The sequence below is a fragment of the Triticum urartu genome, chromosome 7 (assembly GCF_003073215.2).
Source record: "Triticum urartu cultivar G1812 chromosome 7, Tu2.1, whole genome shotgun sequence".
Taxonomy (NCBI): Eukaryota; Viridiplantae; Streptophyta; class Magnoliopsida; order Poales; family Poaceae; genus Triticum; species Triticum urartu.
Genome location: NC_053028.1, coordinates 107548433 through 107566697, shown reverse-complemented (window position 1 = coordinate 107566697; position 18265 = coordinate 107548433). Strand labels below are relative to the sequence as shown.

The following is an 18265-nucleotide window of genomic DNA, read 5'->3' as shown; positions in this document are numbered from 1 at the left end:
TCTTTTTCTTTAAAGATTTCTGCCTTCCTTAAAATATCATAAACAGTTCTTGTTGGTTGAGCACCCTTTTCAAGGAAATAGAGAATAGCTGGAACATTTAAACAAGTTTGATTCTTTATCGGATCATAAAAACCTACTTTTTGAAGATCTCTTCCTTCTCTTCGAGATCGAACATCAATTGCAACGATTCGATAGACAACTTATTGGGATAGATGTAGATAAACAACGCCCCCCCTAGAAACGTATAGGAGGTTTTCTCCTCATACGGCTCGAGAAAATGATTCGAATTTCTGTCGATAATAATAGAAATTAGACTATGACGTGCATTAATTTCCTTACAGAAAAAACAAATTTCATTTATACTCATGACTCAAGTGGGCTAATTTTGCCTGACAAACTTCGAAGGCAAAATCCTTCCAAAAATTTTGAGTCGTCTTTAAACTCTTTTCTTTGTCTCATTTCGAACGAATTGACTTTTATTCCTTATTCTAATCCAACTCTGTTGTTGAGACAATTGAAAATTGTGTTTACTTGTTCTGGAATCCTTTATCTTTGATTTGTGAAATCCTTGGGTTTAGACATTACTTCGGGAATTCCTATTTTTTTCTTTCAAAAGAGTAGCAACATACCCTTTTTTCTTATTTCCTTCGATAAAGCATTTATCTCTTCTATAGAAATCTAATAAGAGGGATTGATTCTGATATACTTTTATTGGACTTTCTTCTTATTTTAACCTTTCGATTTATTTCCATATTAAGGATAGACTGACAAAGTTGGCCTAATTTATTAGTTTTCACTAACCCTAGATTCTTTCCCTTGATAAAAAAAATTCCGTCCTCTCGAGCTCCATCATGTACTATGTTACTTAAACCCAGCGCAAATTTGGTTCGGAACGAATAGAACAGGCTATGTCGAGCCAAGAGCATTTTCATTACTATGGAAAATGATGGATAGCAAAATCCACAATCGATCATGTCCTTCAAGTCGCACGTTGCCTTCTACCACATCGTTTTAAACGAAGTTTTACCATAACAAACATTCCTCTTTTCATTGCAAAGTGGTATAGAGAATTGATCCAATATGGATGGAATCATGAATAGTCATTGGTTTAGTTTTTTTATACTAATTAAAACTTTCTATCTATGGAGCAATATGGATAAAAGAAAGTAAGTATTTATCCGGGAAGCCTCCGCCAAGATCCAATTTATTTAAACCCATATTAAAATTCTATCATATGAATGAAACATAGTTTGAAAAAGACGACTAAACAAGTTTGCTTAAAACTTATTTATTCTTAAATTTCCACCCTCAACGGATGGCTCGAGATGATCAATCTTGAAGTGAGAAAAGAAGGATTGACTCTTCCTCAATAAATAAACTATCAACCTCCAAAAAAGTTTAATTAATTTAATTACTAGAATTAGAATTCTAGTAGTAATATATTTTTTCAGTACCAAAAACAATTAACTATAATAACTAAATAAACTATTCCAATGAAAATATTGAAATTTTTTGGTAGTTATAGAATTCTCGTACTTATTCAACTCGAATACCAAAAGGAAGAAAAAAATATGACTAAGTGATTTTATAGTAGAGGCATATCCTGAATGTGCTTGATAGATCCCATTTTTTCATGAAAATAAAGATAGTCAAACTTAAGACTTTATTATGTTTTCTGAGAAAGAATAAGATATCATTATTCTCTTTAATAAACTTTTGTCTCGTACGGAATACTATATGATTTCACCCTTTGTTTCATCAGAAACAATCTGGGACGGAAGGATTCGAACCTCCGAGTAACGGGACCAAAACCCGCTGCCTTACCACTTGGCCACGCCCCATTTCGGGTTTTATGCGACACTAATAAACACTAGTATGTTTATTTGTTATTCGTCAATACCATTTCAATTACATAAAAAGGAGGGATATTCTCTTGCTAGTATTCTACACATGCGGATAGGGGTACCTCTCCGAGCCAAGTATCCTCCCAGAATCTCGTACTGGCTCCGTCACCAACAATAAACTTTGTCCTATTAAACAAGGAAAGCTTTACTTTCATAAGCCCTTTCCAAAAGGGTGAATCAGTCGGTCTTACTGTGACCCGAGACAAAGTTTTGGTTTGAAGATACTTACTACGAAGGATTTGTGCCCAAGTGGCGTCAGTTCCGCTAGATAACTTGCACAACCACTTGCTGAAAAGACATCTGTTCTTGACTTCAAGATTCTCAATCGCAAGACCCCCTTGGTCTTTCGGTCTACAGATGATATCCCATTTGGCTAAACGGTATTTTCTTTTTAGCTCATCACCCTGCCAAAAGAATCGGGATCGATAAAAGTCCAGCCTTTTCCTAACACCAACTGGGACTTCGAAGAAAGACAAAAGAAACATAGGCATACTCGTGAGAACCGAATTTATCAGAATTAAGCGGCCTCCTTATGACATGAGCTTGCCCTTCCAGCAGCTCAGTTTCTTTTCAAATCGGTCCTCGATGCACTTCCATTCTCTGTTTGTCAGCTTACAATGGTGGATTGGTATTCCTAAGTATGTGAAAGGCAAAGCCCTCAAATCACACCCAAACAATTGCTTGTAGACCTCTTGTTCATCATTGGCTCTACCAAAGCAGAACAATTCGCTTTTGTGAAAGTTAATATTTAACCCAGTCAATTGTTCAAATAAGCATAACACTAGCTTCATATTTCTCGCTTTTGCCAAGTCGTGCTCCATAAAGATGATTGTATCATCGGCGTACTGGAGGATGGACACCCCTCCATCAACGAGATGAGGTACAAGGCCCCCCACTTGACCAGCCTCCTTAGCCCTTCCTATCAAAATTGCCAACATATCAACTACAATGTTGAACAAAATAGGGGACATCGGATCCCCTTGTCTTAGGCCCTTTTGTGTCTGGAAATAATGACCAATCTCGTCATTCACTTTAATTCCAACACTCCCTTTTTGCGTATATGATTCAACTTGGCGTCGCCAGACTTCATCAAAACCTTTCATACGCAACGCCTGTTGTAGGAATGGCCACTTTACTTTATCGTATGCTTTCTCGAAATCCACCTTAAAAATAACTCCATCCAATTTTTAAGAATGTTGTAGGATGACGTACCTGGAATAGCAAACTGGCTTCTTATGCTGAATTCTTGTTTTTTAGCTGTACATTTTTTAAACCCCGAAGCAGTGGACTCTACTGTGGAGGAGAATCATTGATCGATTCATCTCGCCTGTGGCCGTAAGCCCGTATATAGCTAACTAAAACCCTCGCTGTGCGTTGATATGAATATTGCTCTTTGTGCTCCATTCACGGATAAGGAAATATGTGATGCGTTGTTCCAGATTGGGCCACTAAAAGCCCCGGGTCCAGACGGATTTCCGGCTCGATTTTTTCAGCGGAATTGGGCTTTAAGGAAAGAGGATGTAATGATGGCTGTCAGGTTGTTCTTTGAGACTAGACACATGCCGGATGAGGTAAACTCAGCTACTATTGTGCTTATTCCTAAGGTTGCGAATCCAAAGAAGCTGAATGAGTTCAGACCAATCAGTCTATGTAACTTAGTTTACAAGGTCATCTCTAAGTATCTGGTAAATCGTTTGAGACCTCTCCTTGATGTTATTGTTGCTCCTGAGCAGAGCGCCATCGTCCCTGGTAGACTTATTACAGATAATGCTTTCATAGCTTTTGAGTGTATGCATACCATCAAACAGGAAAGGAATCAGGAGAATAGTTTCTGTGCTTACAAGTTGGACCTATCAACGGCATATGACAGGGTAGACTGGAATTTCCTAGAGCGAATGATGCAACATTTGGGTTTTCATCACCGGTAGATACAGCGGATTATGGCGTGTGTAACCTCGGTGAGATATAGTGTTAAACTAAGTGGAGCCCTCTCGGATTTGTTCGCACCATCGCGTGGACTTCGGCAGGGTGACCCTCTATCCCCGTTTTTGTTTTTGTTCGTAGCTGATGGACTTGATGCTATTTTGAAACAGAAGGTCAGACAAGCAAAGATTTCTCCTATTCATGTGTGTCCAAGGGCGCCAGGTATCTCACACCTCCTATTCGCGGATGACACTTTAATGTTCTTCCGTGCTACTCAGGAAGAAGCTATCTAGGTGGGAGATGCACTGGCTATTTATGAGCGCACTATAGGACAATTCATTAACCCGGTGAAATGTTCTATTTTATTTGGCCCATGTTGTGGTGACAACGACAAGCAGGAGGTTGTGCATACCTTGCAGGTTGAGACGGTGGGATTCGATGATAAGTATCTGGGTCTCCCCACACCATCTGGTAGAATGTCGAAGGGCAAGTTTCAAAATCTACAAGAGCAACTTACTAAGAGTATCTTACAATGGGGAGAAGCGGCGTCACAAGGGGGCAAAGAAATTCTCATTAAGGCGGTTGCGCAGTCCCTACCTACATATATCATGGGGGTTTTCCATTTGCCCCGGAGTGTTTCTGATGATCTTACTCGCATGGTACATAACTTTTGGTGGGGGGCCAAGGAGGGGAAGAGGAAGACACATTGGCGTGCGTGGGATACATTGATTAAACCAAAAGTGCAAGGTGGCATGGGGTTCCGTGACTTCAGACTCTTCAATTAGTCACTTCTGGCTAGACAGGCTTGGCGTCTTATTGCTTACCCTGACAGTTTATCTGCACATGTGCTCAAAGCATGATATTACCCGGCGGGACGTCTGAAAGATACGGCCTTTTCGGATAACTCATCCCAAACATGGCAGTCTATTGTCCACGGTCTTGAGCTTCTCAAGAAAGGTCTAATTTGGCGCATTGGTGATGGTGCTTCTGTACGTATTTGGTGTGACTAGTGGATACCACATCCACTTGCAAGGTTGCCAATATTACCCTAGGGGCGCTGCCGCCTTCATCGTGTTAGCGAGCTCCTGGACGATCAAGGAAATTGGAACGTGCAACTACTTAATCAACATTTCATGTCGATAGATGTCATAGAAATTATGAAGATCAAGGTGGTGCCACAGTTGGGCGCCTGAGCATACTGTATCGTTCATAGTCCGGAGTGCTTATCGTCTATCCTATGACGAGATTCACCGTCAGACTACAGTCCATCGAGTAGGGCACCGGACGGGCGACATGTCGTCTGGGCACTTATATGAAGATGCCCTGCTTCACCTAAGGTGCATATATATCTTTGTATGGCGTTTGGTCAAAAATTCATTGGCTACTTGGGTGAATAAAAAATCACGAAAACTTGAGGTGTCTAACCTTTGTCTGCTGTGTACGATGGAACTGGAGGACATGTTCCACACATTCTGTAGATGCCCATTGACTGCTGCTTTTTGGAACGCCCTGCAGGATAAATGGCTATTGCTGGACTTAGCTTCAGTGATGAATACAGGCCGTGAGTGGCTTTTTGATCTTCTGTACAAGCTAAATGAAGATGATCACATGCATGTGTTGATGGTGCTGTGGAGTAGTTGGTATGCATGTAATGAAATAGTACACCATAAGCTACCACCTCCAATTGAAGCTTCGTGCATATTTCTGATTAGCTATATTGAATCTCTTCGATGCATCATTAATTTTCCAACCACTGACACCATCAAAGGGAAGATGGTGCTACCGCCGATTGGGTATAGTTCTACAATGATAAATACATCAACACAGCATGCAGCCACGGTCCAGTGGTCTGCCCCGCCGGCCGGTCGCGTGAAGTTGAATGTTGACGGGTCGTTCGTTGATACCGACGGTGGATTAGCAGGAGTCGGTATGATCCTATGTGATAATGCCGGCAACATTATCTTCTCTGCTTGTCGTTTCATCTTGCATTGTTCCGGACCGCTCCAGGCTGAGTTGTTGGCGTGCGAGGAGTGATTAAGCCTTGCTCTACAATGGTCTACTCGCCCGGTAGATATCGAGATGGACTGCATAACGTTGTTAGTCACACCCTTGCTGCTTTCGAACGATGGGCCGAACTGCAGTTTGGTTGCACTCTGGACCTGTAGACGTTTCTCTGCTATGTAGGAACGAATATTCCAACAGTTGAGCAATGAAATCCTTTTAACCTTGAAAAAAAAACCTCGCTCTGCGGCCCAGATCAGATCCTCCGCTGAACATATTCGAAAAAAAAAATCCTCCGCTGAACGAACTAACCGACCCTTGTGCACGCTGTATGTCTCCATGCCTTTGACCCTCACGCGGTGCAGCTGTACGTAGGTGCGAGAAAGACCGACCGAACAATTAACAGCAAATCGCACTGATCGGTCGAGGAGCCGGGTCCAATGATCTTACATAATCGAAGTCCCGTGGGAGTGAACAAGAAGCCAATTTGTGTCATCCCTATGACATATCTTAGAATCTATATATTTATTTATCCTGAATTCTTATTAGTGCGCACACACTATTTGGGGATTATGAATAGCCGCTTCATATAGGCATGCATGTGTGTAATTTTTGTCTGCTAGCGCATATCTCTTTTGAAATTTAATGCATTCATACCGGTCATATCAGTTGGAAAAAACAGAGCACAGATGCATTTATCTCGGGTTTTCAAAAATTTTAAAAACCATATCTTCCAAACAGCGCATCGAAATTCAAATCCGTCTTCACTGTTGGATTCTTCGCGACGAAATCTTTAAAACTAGATCCCGCATGATTATATTTTGACAAATTTTTTGATGCCAACTTGATGCTATATGGTGCAACTTCAGAACTACATTGTGCTACATGATGTAACTTTTTGCAAAACCAGTTTTTGGAGCTGCATGATCTAACTTCATATGAGGTTGCAAACTAGCAACCATGACAACTTGATGTGCAACTTCTCTACTGTCCCGGCCAACTATCTAGTAGTTAATATGCAACCCTTGTCCCTACTCGTGGATGTGTAGTTTTTTTAATAGTTGACACACTCTGCCCCACCTCTCCTACCAGCGATATGTGCAACTTAGTCTGTTGTTTGAGCCAACTACATATTACTCGATGTGCAACTCTCCCCCTACTTGTGGATATGTAGTTTCAGTTGGGGCAACAAACGGAGTTGCACAAAGTCTGCTAGGCAGTTGACCGATGCAACATATGAAGTTTTACATCTCACAGGCAGCAATAGTTGGATTGTGAAAATTCCATATTCATGAGGGTAGTGAAAAGTCACATATTCATGAGGGTAGTGAAATCTGCATATAAACAGGGCATTAAAGTTTGACATCACACTAGATGGGTGGTTTGGACCGAGTGCTGCTAGGGAAATCACACATCCACGGGGTATGAGGGAAAGTTGCATATCATTGATAGACAATTGGCCATCGCAGTATCCGAATCTGCACATCCACTGCTATACAGTTGGCCGATGCAGGAAACAATTAAAGCACAACCATGGGGAGGAGAAAAGTTGCACATCAACTACTGGGTAGTTGGCCTGCGCAGCACACGAATTTCCACATCTCACTAGAAGGAGTTAGTTTGGGGGTGGAGGTACCATGAGTGAAAACTACACATCTATGCGTAGGTGAAAAGTTGCACATCCATGGCCAGGTAGTTGCACGTTGACAGCTAGGCAGTTGCACAAAACTGAGACTAAATTGCACAAAAGAATTGTCGAAACATACCATGCGGGATCTAGTTTGAAGAGCACGTCACGGAAGTTTCGACAGTGAAAATGGGTTTTAATTTCGATACGAGGTTTGAAAGTTATTTGATTTCAGAATTTTGAAAACCTGAATTAAGTGCGTTCACACATGTTCATGTTGGTGATTTGCATTTACTTTTTAGTTTTTCTTTTCATATATTTTCACTCTTTCTAATATGGATTTACACTACTCACAGTGGGGAGTAATTTCGACTAGTAATATACATATGTTACTAGTCTATATTGCTAAATCTACAGTGGATTGTAACATATGTATGGTGTCATGCAACACTTTGTTTATTAGCTTGTAGACTCATCTTATCTTGGTATGTGTGATGTTACTCATAGTATGAGTAACTAGCTATGTTACTCAATTCATTTCTCTCCTCATTAAATCACTGCCACATAAGCAAATTTGTTGAGTTGGACCTTATGTTACTGCTGAAATTACTCCCACTATGGGTACTCTTAGGGGTCAAACTATTTCTATTTATAGATTATTAGATGGACAAAATAGTTTTGATGTTTCCTTTTTCGTCTGGCTGCTCCGAAGAGCTGGGGAGCAGCCGACCGCTCCCTAGAACATTCCTTTATTTATTTATTTATTCATTTTGTGAAAAATCTAGATTCTAAGATTTTTCACAACAAATAAATAAATATATAGGTTCGGAACATTCCTTGTGTTCAGCGGGAACGGACTGATACTTCTCCTCTCCTCTCGGGTCGCTCCGCACACTACCGGGAGGAAACCCTAGTCGCCGCCGGTGGGGTCTCCCGCCTTCTTCTTCTCCACCTCGCCACCGCTAGAGAGCGTGGCTAGGAGAAGCCTGGTTGGCGCCAGGACCAGCGGGCTCGGAGCAGGACAAGGCGGCTAGGTTAGGGTTCGCGCTAGACGACGGGCGCGATGGCGCGCCGGAGCCGTGTGCGACGATGGCATGGCGGGCGGCGTCCTGGAGGTGCGTGATACATCTCCATCGTATCACTACTAGGAAAAGGCCTACTAATGGCACACCTGTTTTGCCTACTAATGACGCACTACAGGTGCGCCACTAGTATCACACCATTAGTATTTTTTCACTAATAGCGCACCTGTGGTGCGCCATTAGTATCTGGTATACTAATGGCGCACCATGCAGTGCGCCATTAGTATAGCCCACGGTGCGCCATTAGTATGCCTCCCAGGGGGCCATATTTATCCATGTGCTTTGACATACTAATGGCACACTGGTGGATGATGCGCCATTAGAGTCCTTTTTGCAGTGCGCCATTAGTGTGCTGAGTGGTGCGCCACTAGTATGAATATTAAGAATTTTTTTCTTTTCTGATATTTGCACAGGTTACAAAACATATTATTGCATATAATATAGAGAGCACAACATATAAACAACAGATTTATCAAATACAATAGAAGATTATCTCCGAATATAATTCATCATATTAGTCTCCGAATTTAAAATACCAAACAAAGTTAGAACATTACAAGTCTCAAAACCGCGAGTAGCGAGTTTGTCTTCATATTACAAGTCGATATCGATCATCTAAACTACCATCACATAGAAGAGAGTTGCGGTCATCACGATGAAAATGGTCTTCATCCGGTTCCTCCAACGCTCCCTCCTCTCTCCCGCTAGATAGCTCACGTATCTAACTTCCGCCTCCGCCCTAGTGGTGTACCCTTTGTAACTGTTACCGCTGAAATGGTGAACCTGTCTCCGACACTCCTCCCAGTCGTCGTAGACTCCGGGAACCTTACCCTTGTACACGACATACGACGCCATCTCTATGCACTAGCCAAACAAAACGTTAGTAACAATTCACAGACAATACATAAGCAATATATAAGTATGCAACAAAAGGATCGGAAGAGAAAAGCAACACATTAATAGCACGATTCATGGTCCTACTAATAAATAGCATCGATTACATATAAGTTGAACGACTGTCCAAACCAAAGAGACATACAAGTTCATTAAAGTTTGATTACAACATGAGCCAATCGATGTTTCAGAACTACACATAGCATCACTACTTTCGACTCGACTCAGGGACCGGAGCGTGGATGAAGCCGCCGTCTCTCGTGATGGTCATGAAATCGCGGGCGTTGTCAGCCTGCATTTGTAGCGTTGTGTCTATCTCACTGTTCGACAGTTGATATCTGAGGTAGAACTGCCCCGAGGTATGAAGGACATCTTGATGGATGACTTCCGCAAACTCCGACTGGATGCGAAAGAATCCTTGTCTGATGTCCGCGTCCTGGATTGCCGACAATCTTGCGGCCCAATCTTTGAGATTATTTGGTAGCAGAAGGTGATTATGGTCCCGTACGATCGCCCACATGTGATGGAGGGCGTAGTAGGCATCCTTATGACCGCCAGGCAGCTGCTTGACGCAGGGGAACGTCGTAGTGTGGGCGAACACGTGCTTGCCGTACCTATGAACTGGCCTGGTGAAGGTGCCTCCAGATCTGGCATAGCCGGGGAGAACATCATCAAGAACTTTCTTGATATTTGTGTAGTCTTTCTTTGACTGACGGTCCGAGTTGAAATACGTGGCCATGGAATATTTTGGGCTTAAGAGGATGAGTGTGCAATGTGTGTCACTGCACAAAACACGGAATGTTAAAAAAAAGAACGACCGAAATCTAAGAAATCATATGTTACGGGGCGGTGAGGGGATGACTTACTTAGGAAAGTAAGGCACGAGGAAGTTATCCTTATTTGGGTTTTCCAGAATGACGCCTTCGAGGTAAGAACTCACGACTTGTCGGTCCCCAGCGCTGCCCAAGATCTTGGCACGCATGTAGAAGGGGTCGACTATCACGATGTCCGGGGTCTTAACTCTAATGATCCGCATCTCCATACTCAGCGAAAATAGCCGAACGAAGGTGTAGTGCAGTGGATGAAGGTTAAACATAGTGAAGATGTCATCAAACCGCAGGACGATTGTATCCCCGATGGCGTTATCCACAAAGCCCTTGCACTCTGGCACCTTGGCCATGAAAACCGGGTATGCCACATCATTCTCGGAGAGACGCGCTTCTCCAAAGAAAGAACACTATCATGCAGACTCTGCATAGCATCGGTTGCAGCATTGAGCAGATTAGTCGGTAGCATCGGCCTCCCCGCCACATGCACCCTCCTCGAGATATCCTTAGGTGAAGGTGGACCGTCCTGAGCACGGATCGTACTCGGTGCCGGCTGGCTGGCACCCTTGTTACTCTTTCTTTTCCGTCCCTTCTTCTTCTGCTGTAATGGGATCGAGTTCTGCTCACAGACCGCCTTCTTGAGTGTGTTGGGGCTGATAATATTTGGCACCTCGGCTATATGAGGCTCGGTGAAGGCGGCAGCTGGAGGCGTCTCCTGAGAACTGAACGTCAGACGACGCCTGTTGCAATTTGGTTTCTCCGTGGTGCCAGCATGATCGCGGTCATCTTTTTTCAGGGTTGGGTTCTTGAGAAGGAGGCCCGAAGAATTCGTCACCGTACCCATGTTCGGCAAAGTACTTATCGACGTTGGTAAATGTACCATCGTTGTTGTCGTTGTCGTCCGGATCCTGTGCCATATGCATGTTCGGATCCTGTGCCATAGGGATGTCCGGCATGTCCGGTAGCGTTGCGGCGGTCTTGCCATGGCTTGGCGCCGGCACGACTGGCGGTGTTGTCTGTGGGGTGGTGTCCCTCGCCCCCAAACGAATTTGGCTCTTCGGCCAAAGCAGGGGCCAGCTTACGCGGCGCTGAGGGTCATCACATCATCTTTGTCGGCCCCAGTGGGTCGAATCGGAGGTAACAACTCGTCGCAGCCTGGCAGCACCCGAATCAGTTCAACCCTATACACGGTGGGTGGCATCGGATTACCGTGGAACACGGGGTTGCCCGGTTGAAGATTTTGCCCTTGGCGACATCGATCAACTCGCCACCCACGAAGTGCAGGAGAGTGCATGGAACGTCGGCGGCGCCCTGCGAAAACATGTAGGGCGTCAGGGATGCCCAGTCAAAGGCAAGGAGATGAAGTCATCGGCCGAGAGGCTTAATTAGTTACCGTGATGGCGTCGAGCTCGGCTAATGTCGAGGCACCGCCAACGGAGGGCGTGCAACTAACGGAGGGGCCGCTTGCTGCCGAGGTGCCGGCCGGCGTACACCCGGGTGCATTAAGCTCCAATGCCCGTGCCGGCGTCGGAGACACCAATACCGCCTCCGCCGGAGACACCAATGGCGCCACCTGCGCGTTGTGCGAGTTGCTGGCCGTGAAGCTGGGAACCGGGGGCGGCCCCTATTGGCCGCCCGCAATCCACGTCGTCAGCCCCTGAATGAAGGTAGGCACAATGGCGGTGAGCGTCGATCCCAGTTGTTGTTGCACTTGCTCTTGGACAATCTCTGAAATCCGCGCCACTTGTGCCTTGAGTTCTTGAACCTTGCGTGACTGGCTTTCCGAGCTGGTCTTTCTCTCCTTTCGCCCACCAGCATTATAGTATGACAACCATTTTGTGGACAAGCCTTTGCCGGCCACATGACCAGCTGACGACGGCTTACTGAGCTTATCCTTGTTTTTCATTACGTTCAACGCCCTATTTAGAGTGATGTCCCAAGGGGTGCTCTGAGATGACCCTGCGCTACTGCTTTCAGTCTCCTGCGGAAGGATTGTGAACCATTTAGAAATTTGGCTTCATTAATTAGAATGCAACCATATGGAGCTAATTACTGTCGGGTTTCATAGTAATTTCAAAAAATTTCCTAAGCACACGCAAGATCATGTGATGCATAGCAACGAGAGGGGAGAGTGTTGTCTACGTACCCACGCAGACCTACTGCGGAAGCGTTGACACGACGTAGAGGAAGTAGTCGTACGTCTTCACGATCCAACCGATCAAGCACCGAAACTACGGCACCTCCGAGTTCGAGCACACGTTCAGCTCGATGACGATCCCCGGACTTCGATCCAGCAAAGTGTCGGGAAGAGTTCCGTCAGCACGACGGCGTGGTGACGAACTTGATGCACTACCGCAGCAGGGCTTCGCCTAAACTCCGCTACAGTATTATCGAGGATTATGGTGGCTGGGGCACCGCACACGGCTAAGGAATAGATCACGTGGATCAACTTGTGTCTTTCTGGGGTGCCCCTGCCTCCGTATATAAAGGACTAGAGGGGGGAGGCTGGACGGCCAAGGGTGGCGCGCCAGGAGAGTCCTACTCCCTCTGGGAGTAGGATTCCCCCCCCCCCAATCCTAGTTGGAATAGGACTCCTTGAGGGGGGAAAGAGAGAGAGGGGGGCCGGCCACCTCTCCTAGTCCTAATAGGACTAGGGAGGGGGGGGGGGAGGCGTGCGCCCACCTTGGGCTGCTCCTTTCTCCTTTCCACTAAAGCCCACTAAGGCCCATATAGCTCCCGGGGGGTTCCGGTAACCTCCCGGTACTCCGGTAAAATCCCGACTTCACCCGGAACACTTCCGATATCCAAACATAGGCTTCCAATATATCAATCTTTATGTCTCGACCATTTCGAGACTCCTCGTCATGTCCATGATCACATCCGGGACTCCAAACAACCTTCGGTACATCAAAATGCAAAAACTCATAATATAACTGTCATCGTAACCTTAAGCGTGCGGACCCTACGGGTTCGAGAATAATGTAGACATGACCGAGACACGTCTCCGGTCAATAACCAATAGCGGGACCTGGATGCCCATATTGGCTCCTACATATTCTACGAAGATCTTTATCGGTCAGACCGCACAACAACATACGTTGTTCCCTTTGTCATTGGTATGTTACTTGCCCGAGATTCGATCGTCGGTATTCCAATACCTAGTTCAATCTCATTACCGGCAAGTCTCTTTACTCGTTCTGTAATACATCATCTCGCAACTAACTCATTTAGTTGTAATGCTTGCAAGGCTTAAGTGATGTGCATTACTGAGAGGGCCCAGAGATACCTCTCCGACAATCGGAGTGACAAAACCTAATCTCGAAATACGCCAACCCAACATGTACCTTTGGAGACACCTGTAGTACTCCTTTATAATCACCCAGTTATGTTGTGACGTTTGGTAGTACCCAAAGTGTTCCTCCGGTAAACGGGAGTTGCATAATCTCATAGTTATAGGAACATGTATAAGTCATGAAGAAAGCAATAGCAACATACTAAACGATCGGGTGCTAAGCTAATGGAATGGGTCATGTCAATCAGATCATTCTCTTAATGATGTGATCCCGTTAATCAAATAACAACTCATTGTTCATGGTTAGGAAACATAACCATCTTTTATTAACGAGCTAGTCAAGTAGAGGCATACTAGTGACACTTTGTTTGTCTATGTATTCACACATGTATTATGTTTCCGGTTAATACAATTCTAGCATGAATAATAAACATTTATCATGATTATAAGGAAATAAATAATAACTTTATTATTGCCTCTAGGGCATATTTCCTTCAATTACGCGGGGGTGTATTCCTTACTAGAAGAAGCTCAAGCGCCCTGGTCTTCGGATCCGTGGTAAGCTCCTTTGTTACCGGGTCCTCCTTGTACCGGGCCCTGACATAGTTCCTGGTCTGCTTGTCACGGTATTTCTCGAAGCGGGGTGGTAGGCCTTGCTCGGCACGCTCCGCGTCCTCCTTGTCCCATATAGGCTTCGCCACTCTGTAACCGCCGGGACCGAGTTTGTGTTCCCCTAAGTTCAACTCCCGCATTTCTTCCCCCCACTGACTTGATTCGGAGGTTGCGCTGCTCTTGCACTTGATCTTGAACTCCTTGTAGTCATCTTCACTGATCGAAGGATTTTTCGCCTTGATATTCTCATAACTATCACCTTTGTCAATCATTCTCTTCACAACGCTTCTCCAAGTAGACAGGGCCGTGCTCATCGTCGTGAGGGTGGCACTGTTCACTTTATTCCCTGAGAGGCGTGTGTTTACAAAGTCAGTGGGGAACTTGTATCGTTCATGCAGCTTTGTGAAGAGGAGGTTGCGCAAATTCCCTCGGTCCTTATGCCTTAGGTTCTCGGTGTTGATCGAGACGGTGCTCCGGAGAATGCACCCGAGCTGAAGCGAGTACCCCTTGACTAATTCTTTGGGCACCGTTGGATGCCCGTCGGAGTTCGCTTGAGTAAATTCCTCCTTGATGGTGCGGAGCACGTTCGGGCGCCGGTCCTTCCATTGCCTCTTCGGTTGGCTGCAATCTGTGCGTGCGCTGCCATCATCAGTGGTGGCATCCTTGGCGGCACCATCAGTGGTGTCATCCCCGACACCACTAGGGGTTGTGTAGTCAGGATCGGTGTCTTCCGCGGCGTCCTCATAGCGGTGAGGTTCTTCCTCCATCTCCTGGGACAGCTCCCAGAATTGCTTGCCCGAACCACCGACCTCATTGTTGTGGGCCATGTTTCGCTCTAAATAGGAAAAAAGTTTGGTCAAAAAGTTGGTTATTGTCAAGGAACAAGATCATGGTCTCATCATTTAGGGTTTGTCGACACCGAGGCATCCGAAAAGCTAAGCTTTTATTGTTTAGGGTTTGTCGACGCCGAGGCACCCTAAAAGCCTAAGCTTTCATCATTTAGGTTTTTATCGACACCGAGGCACCCTAAAAGCCAAGGTTTTATAATTTAGGTTTTGTCGACGCTGAGGCACCCTAAACGCTAAGTTAAGTTTTCATCATTTAGGGTTTATCGAGGCCGAGGCACCCTAGCTAGGTTGATGCTGAGGCAGTTGATCCTACTTAATTAAGTACTAAGATACCCCGGCCCATGCATTAGTCGCAAGTACCCCATATGTCCTATTTTTAGCAAAGTCATGCTAAAATTCACGGAACAGCATGACCTTTGCTGAAAATAGGACATTGGAGTACCCGAATTTGCCAGAACGGAAGTTAATCGACATTCCGGCAAACTCAAGGGCCTCTCGGGGGACCTGCAAAATCATCACGACACGATGGTCGGAGACATGACCTTTGCCTAACTGTTCTGAACTCCTGCCAAAACTGAACACAACATATACCAAGGAAAATCAGCACTTCTAGATTCATATCAGACTAACAACCAACACTGCATAACAGTTCCATGTAGAATACAATCAACATTTCTTTGTGTCCATATCAACTACCTCAATAACCTGTCAATACTGAATATTAGAATTTTATAATTTAAAGCATGCTAAAGATATATAAAACTCCATTGCAAATGTGCCATGTCAATCAAAACCCCAATGGATGAGAACGACCATTCAATACAACAACTCTTAGAAGTGAAGAACAGGTTCTCCAAAATGAGTAGAAAGGGAGCATGCTGACATCTATAGAAGCCAATAATGATTTACTACTCAATGGAACAGGGAAAGATAAACACCAGTCAATAAATTTACTACATCAAAAGGAGTAAAACTCAACAATGCAGCACTATCTCTGAACCTAACCTTTGTTTAGCACACAAATTGTTTTCTGTAAAAGATGATCATCATCTTTACAGAATAAAGCGACACCCTGCACTAGCCTAAAAACAAGTGAAGTTTCACCCATATAAGAACAGGTGCAAACAAAATAATGACACTCAATTTAGATAGCAAAAAAAGTGAACATCAAGTACTAGGGCACATTGACACTCCTAGTTTTCTACAAACACCAGGTACTAGGGCAAACCAAAGTTCTGAAATTTGTGTGCCTAATTGTAACTGAATTTTCAGTAACCGAATAAACTGAATTTTCAAAACTTACAAATACTAATAGGTTGACTATTAAGTTCAACTATTAATAGATAGCATCAGCAATTCAACATTCAACTATTAAGTTCCTAATCCCTGAGGAGAGCACGGCCACGGGGGCGGCAACCAGGAGCTGGGGCGCGGTGGTGCGACAGTCTACGGCGACGAAATCGAAGGGGGGGAGGGGAACCGGTGCAGCTCACCAAGAGGAAGACGATGGCGAGCTCGTGCGGGGCCGGGGTTGACGAGGTGACGCGGATCGACGGTGAGGCCGCGGTGGCCGGAGGTGGAAGAAGACCACGATCCGCATGATGCAGAGTCGTCAAGCTAGAATGGGTGGCCGTAGATGACGTAGAAGACCACTGCAAAGCTCCTGGACTCCTTGGTGGGGTGCGGGGATGACGGTGGTCGCGGGGACGATGCAGTGACGGCGACGACCTAGTCGGGTGAAGCAGCGCGAGGGGAGGGGAAGTGGGGAGGTGCTAGGGTTTGCACAGGGGTCTGGCTCGGCCTTATCCAACAGGGGAGTCGGAGCGGGTGTGGAGCGGGCGCGGGGGTCGTCGGAGCGGGCGCGGGGGTCGTCAGAGTGGGTGTGGCGAGGGAGGGAAGGGGATCTGGTGAGGGAGAGGGAAGGGGGATCGGGCGAAGGGGTATCCAGCTAGAGGGGGGAATGTTAGTAATGGCGCACCATCTAGGGGTGCGCCATAAAACACTGATAGCAATGACGCACCATCCTCTGGTGCGCCATTAGTAACTTTTTTTCATTATTTTTTGTTGCATCTAATAATTTGTTTTTTATCAAATTTGTTATTTTCATGAGGACTAGAACAGAAGATATCATCAAATTTGTTTTTTTGAAAATATCATCAAATTTGTTTTTTATTTTTAATTGAAAATATCATCAAATTTTTTATTTGAAAATATCATCAAATTTGTTATTTAAAAATATCATCAATATTTTTTTTGGATTTTTAGTTGCATTCATTTGTGAATTGGTAAAACATTTATGAATATGAAAAAATATCATCAAATTGGAAGAATATTCATGAATTCAAAAAGTGCCCATGAAATTTAAAAATATTCATGAGTTCAAAAAATATTAACAAATTCAATATTCATCAGGACTAGAATAGAAGAAATATCATTTCAAAATGTCGAAATACAATCGAGAAATGAAGACTATGATTTAAATACAATCGATCTTAGGTAGCTATCTTTTCACAATCTTCTTGCCCTTCTTTTTCGCAAATAGAGTTCTTCTGTTGAACGGACGTCCTTTAGGTAGGGTGGTCCTGCTTCTTCTTGTGGTGTATGGCACTTCATCGTCGTCGTCATCTTCCATCTTCGGGTCGCCGTACTTGTCGAAGTCTTGCTCATTGGCGACTCCATCCATTCCGATGATCTTCCTTTTACCTCTCCTCACGACAACACGACTGGGCTTTGACGGGTCGGTAATGAAGAAGCATTGGTCCACTTGGGAAGCCAGTACCCATGGCTCATTTTTCGCGGTGACGTTTGCGCCCGCAGTCTTGGATTTGGCTTCGGGTATAACCATGGTGGTGAAATACCGGTCTTCTTTTATGACGCTCTTGGCCCATCTGACACGGAACATCGGGACCTTCTCTCCAGCGTAGCTTAGCTCCCAGATCTCCTCGATCCTTCCGTAGTATCTGTCCTTGTCGTTACTGGTGTAGGATTACATCGTTACCCCGGAGTTCTGATAACCATCGCGCTTCATGTCCTTCTCCTCGGTGTAGAATGTGTAGCCGTTGATATCGTACGCCTCATAGGTCATCAGGTTGTGCTCGGCACCTTGTGACAAGGCGAATATGAGTTTTTCTTCCGCGGAAGAATCCTCATGTAAAGGGTACGACAGAAGCTTCTTCTTGAACCAACGCGTGGAACATGATGTCGGTGTCAAAACCGGCGGATCTCGGGTAGGGGGTCCCGAACTGTGCGTCTAAG

The 18265-nt window shown here is 45.0% G+C and overlaps 1 long non-coding RNA gene across 1 annotated transcript; it reads left to right on the top strand.

Moving 5' to 3' along the window:
• The first annotated feature begins 254 nt into the window (after window positions 1-254).
• LOC125523557 lies at window positions 255-9483 on the top strand. Its single transcript, XR_007290289.1, has 3 exons — window positions 255-1099; window positions 5749-5750; window positions 9471-9483. It is a non-coding gene; the product is annotated as an uncharacterized LOC125523557 (long non-coding RNA).
• The last annotated feature ends 8782 nt before the right edge of the window (window positions 9484-18265 follow it).